Here is an 8964-nt window from a genome sequence, read left to right as displayed (position 1 = left end):
TCTTCCAAGGATGAAAGGCACCTCCACTACTAGAAGGACATATATATCATTCAAAATCCACACTAAAAATAAGGAAATTAAGGACATTGATCCTTGCATTTTCTAAAGTTACAGCTTTTTGGAGATGAAAGTCATTTTAGTATAATTTCAATGTCAACATTTGTCGGTGGATTCCACTTCACAGTGTAGATTTTCTTATATTTCTAGAAGTGTCAATGTTATAGTTGAAACCCTAGTCTGGAGGGCTCTGTCTATTAAAGGTAGGACGGAACCTTGATTGCTCTTGAATGATTAAACTTTTACCCAAAAATAAAACATTTGTCGGTGAATTCATCTTTAGATAGAAGATCTTCCAAACCATCCGGAGTTGACCATATGAAATTATCCCTCAGTTCTAGATGCATTCTCAAATCTCATATGAAAAGCATTTGAGAATTACTTCTATTGAAACCATCGAAATTTATAATTTTCATGATAAAAATCCACTTTTAGGGTCGGTGAATACATTTTTGTAAAGGGAATAAACAAAATTCCGTACCTGTTGGACTCTCTCTGTCTCTTGAAGTTCTTAAAAGGTCTTCACCCAAAAAAAAAAGTTCTTAATAGGTATTTTGATTAAGTATTTATCAAATCCTTGCTTCCCACAAGCACCCTCAATCATTAATTTTGTTTTTCAAAACCTCCTTTTTGCGTTCATATTCTTCTACATCGATCTATTTAAACACCCTCACCATTCTTTTCCAGCCAATTTGAAATCAGCACCAAAGCCCACCTCCCTCAAAGCAACCCTTCTCTCTTTCTCTCTCTCAGAGACCTTCTCTCTTTCCAAAGTCCATCAGAATAGAATTGAATTGAAGCCATGAAAGAGATGATGAAGTCTCACACATGTGATCCCAAAAAGATTTCTTCAGCTCTAGCCATGCACAAAGGCTCTCACGTAATATCAAAATTCCAGCCAAAGATCAGAATAGTTCATATATTTGCACCGGAGATCATAAAAACTGATGTTGCCAATTTCAGAGAGCTGGTGCAGAAACTCACTGGGAAGCCCACAGATCACAAAGGCAGCAACAAGAAGAAAGCAAACTGTGTTAGCAGAGAAGAAACATTAATTTCCAGCTTCAAGACCACCAAAACCAGAGATCTACAAGATGGGTCTCAGAGAATCAAGGAAGAGGAGGATAGAGAGATGTGGGGAGGTGAGAATTCAACTGGTTTCTTCAACGCGTTTGGAGATTTGGATAGTTTTATTCAAGGTCTTGGTGAATTCCCTTTGCTTCCTTCCAATTCTTCTCAAATGGATATGCTTGGGCTTGAAGAAACACATCTTTCTCCTAGTTATTAGAAGTCATGGATTGGGTTTTGCTTGTTAGTTCTACTGTGAGATACTGTTGTTGGCTTTAGATGTCCTTATAGTAGTTTTACTGACACAATTCCCTTTCTTGCCTTTGATCCTCATCACATCCACACCCACTTTGCTGTAAATATAGTAACTGAGTTCATGTATCTGCAGAGCCTATATCACTTAACATTTTGATTCTTTGATTTATTTTCTTCATGTCTCTACATTTTGAGGTAGTGAATGAATTCATGTTATCCCTTTTCATCTTCTCTTTTGTTTCTTAGCTTGTATTGCTTAATTGAATATCTATATGGGTTTTGTTTTCTTTGAGGTTCTCTTCCTCTCATCTTCCTCTCATACACTGAAGAGGGCTGTGATATTTACTAGCTAGCTAAGCCTATAGGGTTTTTTTCTTCCCTTGCAAGTATCATTATATAGTATATTATTTCTCCCTATCATTTTCTTTATTTTTCTAATCTTGGTTTAAGAGAGGAAGTCGCCTCCCACTCCTCCAAGTTGGTATTAACATCTACAATTCAAAAATCACAAAGATTACCTACCCATTTCATTGTTTACTCAGTATCATCAACTCCTTATCTTCAAGAATAAAGCATATATATACAAATGTTAACATCAACTCTTCAAATTTATTCCTGTATGATATAAAATATATATCTGGTGGTAGTTGTTCTACGCAGCCATTTAGAATTATAGTCCTCAGACATTAAACATTGTGAATTGGACTCAATTGACAGAAGAAAGTTATGGAAAGGGTTCGCTATATTGCCTGAGTTTGCTTTTAAGTAAATGAAAGATTTCACAGAGCAATAAACATGAACAGCAATACATGAAGAGATTTGTGCATGATTTCATTTTTGAGATGGGTAAAATTTATAAACACAATTGAGAAGGATCATGGTTTCTCTTCTTTCTCAATGCATTCAAGGACATGGGCTACCCTATGCAATAGGATTGTTGATCCTGAATTCAGGCATGCAGATTGAACCTTGAAGAGCTGATGCAGGCACAATGGATTTAGGAAATTTTGCCAAACCATGATGGTTTATTTAGAAATCAAGATTGACAATTTGAGATATTGGTAGGCGCCAATGGAAAATTTCTCAAAACCAGTCTGCCTCATGGAGTGACTAATTGTAGCATATCTTCAAGAATTTTTGTAGAATTCACTAGAGGTAGTTCCTTATTGAATTTTAATTATAATCGTTGGATAATCAATCGTCGATTGTCATAAACACTAGGTGCAGGAAATGGCAAGAAAATACTTATAGAGTTTGAATTCCCTTGGGGCTCGGGGTATAGCCCCGCCTATTATGTAATACCCCCTCCATCCACCAATATATAAAACCGCTTGTAATCAAAATTTTTTTTATAAAGAATATGTAAATCCCTCAAGATTAAATGGCTTGTAAAACAAGAATTTCACATTCAATGTGCAATATGAAGATCCAAAACAAAGGGGGATAGCTCATGAACTTGCAAGTCAATGCTCTTATAAGGGGAGCCTAAATGTTGGGGGATAAGATACAATGTTTGTATTCCATTGCTTGATTTGTAGAATGATTCCTAAGGGCCGTTAAGAAGCAGAAGGGTTCGTGGCCTAAAGAAATAGGCTCTTCTGGTTTTCGTGGGATTTCCATTCACTAGAAGATCCATGTGAAGGTTTGGCAGAAACAATGCCTAAATTTTTATTTTTATTTTCCTTTTAAAACTGATGATTTTATACATATCTAATTAGATGTCACTAGAAATAGTCAAAACTCAACATCTTCACTAAGAAGTATTGGTCATTGCAAATTAAATCATTTTTATTTTTTTTTTAAGAAATCAAAACTGCCAAATGAACCTTTGGTGGTATATATCCTGAGGAATTTTGCCAATGTACATAAATTTTTATGTTCATTTTGTGAATATTACTTGTTAATTTCGTTTTTTTTTTTTTCTTTCTAAAATTCTTCTATTTCTAGTATATATGGACATCTAATTCACCGTTCATTATTTTGTTACCAAAAAATTGATCCTTCATCATTGGTACTTTAGGTTGTATATCTTGAAATAAAGACCAAACAAAACCATATGGTATTAGGTGGAGAGAGGGGGGAAATCCTCTCTTGTGCACGGCAATGTACTTTTTATACCAAATAACAAGCTGAGATTTAAAGTTGAATTTCAATTTTGAAAAGTCCAAAATACCCTTATAGTTTTTTGTTTTCTCAACCAATTATTTGGCGTATATGTGCAGTACTGTGAAAAATAGAAAGATGTGCACAGCAAAGGATGTTTTTCCGTAAAAGGACATGCACTTCCTTACGCTAATTCTATTGAAACTAACAAATTGGTAAGAATTTGTGTATAAAATCTAGGGCAAAATGAAGTTTCTCCCCCAATCCGTCTACAAAAATAACCAAATGCAGCCTTTAACTATCATGCCTTCAATCCTCTCAGGGTGGTTGTAGCCATCAGCCCCTAAGTCCCAAGCCATTACAGGATTCAATCTCAAAGACTTTCAGTAATTAACGATCTCCAAAGTCAACAATAATGCTTAATTGTCCATTAGCCGATAATCCAGAGAACAAGTGGTTGGTGATTTTGACACCCTTGAAGCCTTAAACACCTGTGGTTCTCTAACTTACTGATTAAAAAAATAGTAAATTGGTGTAGTACTTGCGTGATTCCAGATCTCTTTTTCACTTTCACTATTCCAATACAAAGAGATGACTTTCTGGTACACCTGAATAGAAAGAGAAAAGACAAAATGACTGGGTATGGATTGATACAGACTTTGACTTAACACAAGGTTAAGTCAACACCAAAGTCAATGTCGATCATACACAAATTGCATGTTTAATCAAACAATGACTTTTGAGTAAATCCAAAAGATGAAACTGACATGCCAATTACAAAATCAAATTTTGTCAATGTTTACGAGATGTTTATGTCAGATGCAATTATGTCAAGCCTCCTACAGAGATCGAGCTGATTATTCCAGATATTATTGCACCCCAGTAACTCTTTCCAGAATTCTTTAATATCCCAAAGGTTATAAACTCATCAGTTTTTGTTTAACTTAATAAAGATCAAATCTTATCTAAAACTCCAACTTTTCATCAAAGTTGAAAGTTAAATCATATAAATATGTATCAGCACTAGTTGAAACCGATATAGAAATGACCCCATTAAATATCAGGCCTCTAAACCCTAAACTCTAGTTTTGTTTAATGGTAATTCTAATTTATAATTCCATATATAATAAACAACCCAACAAAATGAGGAGGGCTAACCCTCTCAAATAATTAGGAGCACAGTGTCTTGCACTAGGTAACAAACATTTTAACTCTAAATTAAACAGAAAAAGGGACAGATTAAAGTCCCTTTATCAACAGAGGAGCACAGAATCTAGAGACAGATCATATGAAACCACCACCCAATATCACTGACACTTACCAATTAAAATAGTGGTTTATTAATTATTAAGATTTTAGATACTCAGAAATCCTTCCTGGTCAAAACTTAAAATACAGATTTCAAAAAACAAAAACAACTCACACTGGAAGCAAGAACGATCCAATTGTATTAGATTACAGACGACTTAGCATACAAGTCTATGTTCCCATTAAAATCTGTGTTAAGAAGTCTTATCAATTCACATTTAATACAAAATAATCATAGGGTGCTGTTTCTTCTTTACCTAGTTCTCAAACTCCAAGCTGGATCCAGACATGAGGAAGGTAGAAGCATCCCACCTTGTGAGGAGATCGGGTATTCCGGTGGTATCCTTTATCTGAAATACACAGCAGTCACACAACAGAATCCATTAAGACCTATTGCTCCCTCACACAAACCATGGGATCAATCTAACATGCAGATATGTCAAACAAAAAAAAATAAATAGGTGAACTATATTGGTCAAAAATGATTATTTTTCAGATGTCACTAAAAGCAAACTGTTCTGCCATGTGGACAAGATGCACATGTCTCAATTGTTAGTTTAATTCAATCCAATGCACCCTCTGCATTGGCACATCCAATGTACCAGAACTCTAGGCATTATTGTGCACTCTCCCTACTCTCAGAAAGAATTAGACAGATTAAAAACCAAAAAAAAAAAAAAAGCATCCTAAAAATTTTTCCAGTGATTTTTCAGAAATATCACCTTAAATTGTTGTTAACTTGTTCAGAGTTGTAGACCACCCAAAGAGATCATCATACATTAAAATACCAAGGATGATGGATTCAGTTTCACTGTATATTCCAGTTTTATGGACATAAAAATAAGGTCACTCTATTTTCCACTAAATCTTTTACCCCCTACCACACCGAACTGATGGAGAAAAAGCTCCACGGAACCAAGGTACAATGGCTTCAAAAACTCAAGCGATACGTAATCACTGTTGTCATGATACCTTTGTGATTCAAGAACGCTGAGTGAGGAAACCTGAGTCAACAACAATAAAGCAACAAGGTAAGATCTATGGGTACAACTCTGTAGGTGCTGAGTTATGTGTGATTTATAAATGAGAAAACCAGGACTGGCTTCAATCTGTTCCCTATTCACAACATTAGTCCACCTCATTCACCTTCTCTGAGGTTGGGAATTGGACCAGATTTTGCTTATGGGACTGCTGACAATCTAGGCAAGGCCGGTCCAATACTCGTTATGTCAGAGGGTATACCATCAAAAGGATTAATCATAGTATAGATTTAATGGCTCTCCTGTAAAATCAGTCTTAGTTTATGTCCTATTCAAATTTAGCCCATGATAGGTCTAGGTCAGTCCAATATTGATGAAATTGCTAGTTCATGGCAAAGTTTAACTTGTCTCATCTCGGTGTCTCGATCTAACACTGAGATATTGAGATTTGGCCGAAATTCCAGCAAAACTTGGTATACCATTGTAACATGTTTTGGTTGAATGTTTTGGTGGGTTCTAGGTGGTTTTGGGGTCTAATATTGTTGGTTGAGTCCTATAAGGAGTTCAATTTTATTAGAATTTTAGTTTGTGTAATTTTCTATTTCTTGTTACCCAAGTAAGGGTATTTATATAATAGTCATTTGTTCACTTTATTATAAATAGAGGGCTTAAGATCACATTGATCGATTTAAGTTATTCTACCACAATCGTTTTTCTCAACATGGCATCAGAGCCAAAAATCGATTAGAGAAAAAAAAGGAAAGAAAAGCAAGAAAGGAATGATCATCTCTCTCTCACGATTCTGCAACTAGGCCTACTACCGTTGTGACTACACCATCGCTGCCCTTCACCTCTTCAGCTACCAGCAACCATCGATTCTCCTTTTTTCCTTTTTCTTTTTTGGAACCGCAAGAGTCCATTGCTTCTTTTTTTGGAATCGCAAGAGTCCATCACTGCCTTTTTCCATTCCCATCGCCTTCCAGCAGCAGTTGTTTTGAAAGGGTGAAGATTGCAGAACTACAGACAACTTTTTTGGAATGGCAACCACCGATGGTACTACTACCTCCATTGGCTCCGAACATTACCCCACTCTTCATCCTCTTTCAGTAAGATTTGATATAACACATCATTTGATTTGGTCTCGATCTGCTTACCTGACTATTGCCGGAAGAGGACTTGTTGGACACCTTATGGGTGCCACTATCAAACCTCCCACCACAAGTGTTTCACAGGATAAATGGATCTCGAATGACTCTCTTATTATGTCATTTCTTTTGAATTCCATGACTCCAAATATTGCTCGTGGATACCTATTACTTGATACTGCAACCCAAATCTGAAAGGCTACTACTGAAACATATGGACAGTTGGGGAATGATGCACAAGTTTACGAGCTATGGAAGAAGCTTCATGAGACTACCCAAAAGGAACTAACTATAGCCCAATATTATTCAGAATTGCAATCTCTTTAGCAGGATTTGGATCACTATAGGGATTATCACCCCACTAATCTGGATGATGTGGCCACTTATAGGAAACATGTTGATAAGATTCAGGTATATGACTTCTTGGCGGGTTTGAATGTGGAGCATGATTAGATTAGAGTGCAAGTATTGAGTCATTCTCCCTTTCCTACACTAGAACAGTCCTATGCCCTTGTTCAGTGTGAGGAAAGCCATCGATTAGCCATGCTTCATACTCCTATTGTGGAGAAATCAGCCTTAAAGTCTGTTAGCACTAAATCTAATTCGGCCAAAGAGATTGTCAAGTGTGAGCACTATCACAAACCATATCATAACAAGGCCAATTGTTGGAAGTTCCATGGGAAGCTTGCTGATTTTGAGCAGAAAAGGGCAGAAAGAAGAGGAAAACCGAAGGCTAATCTTTCTGAGATGATTTCCACAACACCCTCTGCAGACGTTGGTTTTTCCCAGGAGTTAGCTACTCTGCGACATATTCTGTAGTCTTCTACTGTTGGTACAGCCCCTACTACTGTTTTCTCCACTACCTATATCAATTCCTACCTTGCTACTTCAGGTAAAACTTTTACCAACTTCCATATTACTTCAGTTTCTGCTCCATGGATCATTGATACAGGAGCCACAGATCATATAATAGGTTCATCCTCCTTTTTCTTACATTATTCTCTAACTTCTCGAAAATATAAAGTTTGAATTGCTAATAGCTCCTATTCTTCCATTGCTGGAAAAGTGACCATTCAACATTCTCCATCACTTTCTTTATCTAAAGTTTTACATGTTCCCTCTTTTTCTACTAACTTGTTATCTATCAGTAGTCTTACAAATGACTTGAATTGTAAAGTGACATTTTTCCCATCTTACTGTGTCTTCCAAGATCTAGTAACAGGGAAGGAGATTGGACGTGGTAAACTAGACAATGGACATTATCTGCTAGAGCCGATTGAAGGATTTACTTCTACTCTAACTACATCTTCTAAACAAGTCCGTTCGGTAATATCAGACCTTCATCAATGGCACCGTAGGACGTCCACGTGCCCTTCCTCTACTGCTATTATTGTTTCTTCCTTCATATTGGGTAGAGTCTTTTACTGCAAATGCTTTTTCTTCATTCTTCTCTTGTGATTTGTTCAATCAATACTGTGAGAAACAAGGAATAAACAGAGAACTGACTACACCCTACACTCCAGAGCAAAATGAAGTGGCGGAGAGGAAGAACAGGACAATTGTTGAAATGGCAAGAACTCTGCTAAAGAGTAAGGGGCTACCTAATAGTTTTTGGGCCGAGGCAGTGACTACTGCAACTTATTTGATCAATTTGTCATCACCAAGAGTTGTTCTTAACAAAACTCCCTATGAGGTCTGGTCAGGTAAAAAGCCTTCTGTTGAGAATCTTAAAGTTTTTGGTTGTATTGTGTATGTATTGATTAATGCACATGAAAGACATAAGCTAGAAGGAAAATCATAAGTGCATTTTCATTGGTTATTGCTCACAATCTAAGGCTTATAGGGTCTATAATCCAGCAAAGGTAAAGTGATTATAAGCAGGAACAAAGTGTTTAATGAGGAAGAAAGCTGGCAGTGGGAAGACAAGGGAAAGGCACCTGCAATTTAGATCGAAGATGGTGAAGAGTTAAATAGCAAGGAGACGAGGAGTATGACAACATCAAGATCAAATTCAGCCACAAGTTCAGACAACTCGAACACAGTGGACA

General features: G+C 36.4%; 1 pseudogene; it reads left to right on the top strand.

Moving 5' to 3' along the window:
* Positions 1-669: 669 nt before the first annotated feature.
* On the top strand, positions 670-2290 carry LOC149001421 (VQ motif-containing protein 25 pseudogene; annotated as a pseudogene).
* Positions 2291-8964: the final 6674 nt, after the last annotated feature.

The sequence above is a fragment of the Hakea prostrata genome, chromosome 10, assembly GCF_041222555.1.
Source record: "Hakea prostrata isolate BN-2017 chromosome 10, UWA_Hpros_2, whole genome shotgun sequence".
Classification (NCBI taxonomy): Eukaryota; Viridiplantae; Streptophyta; class Magnoliopsida; order Proteales; family Proteaceae; genus Hakea; species Hakea prostrata.
This window is presented reverse-complemented; position numbering and strand designations above follow the sequence as displayed.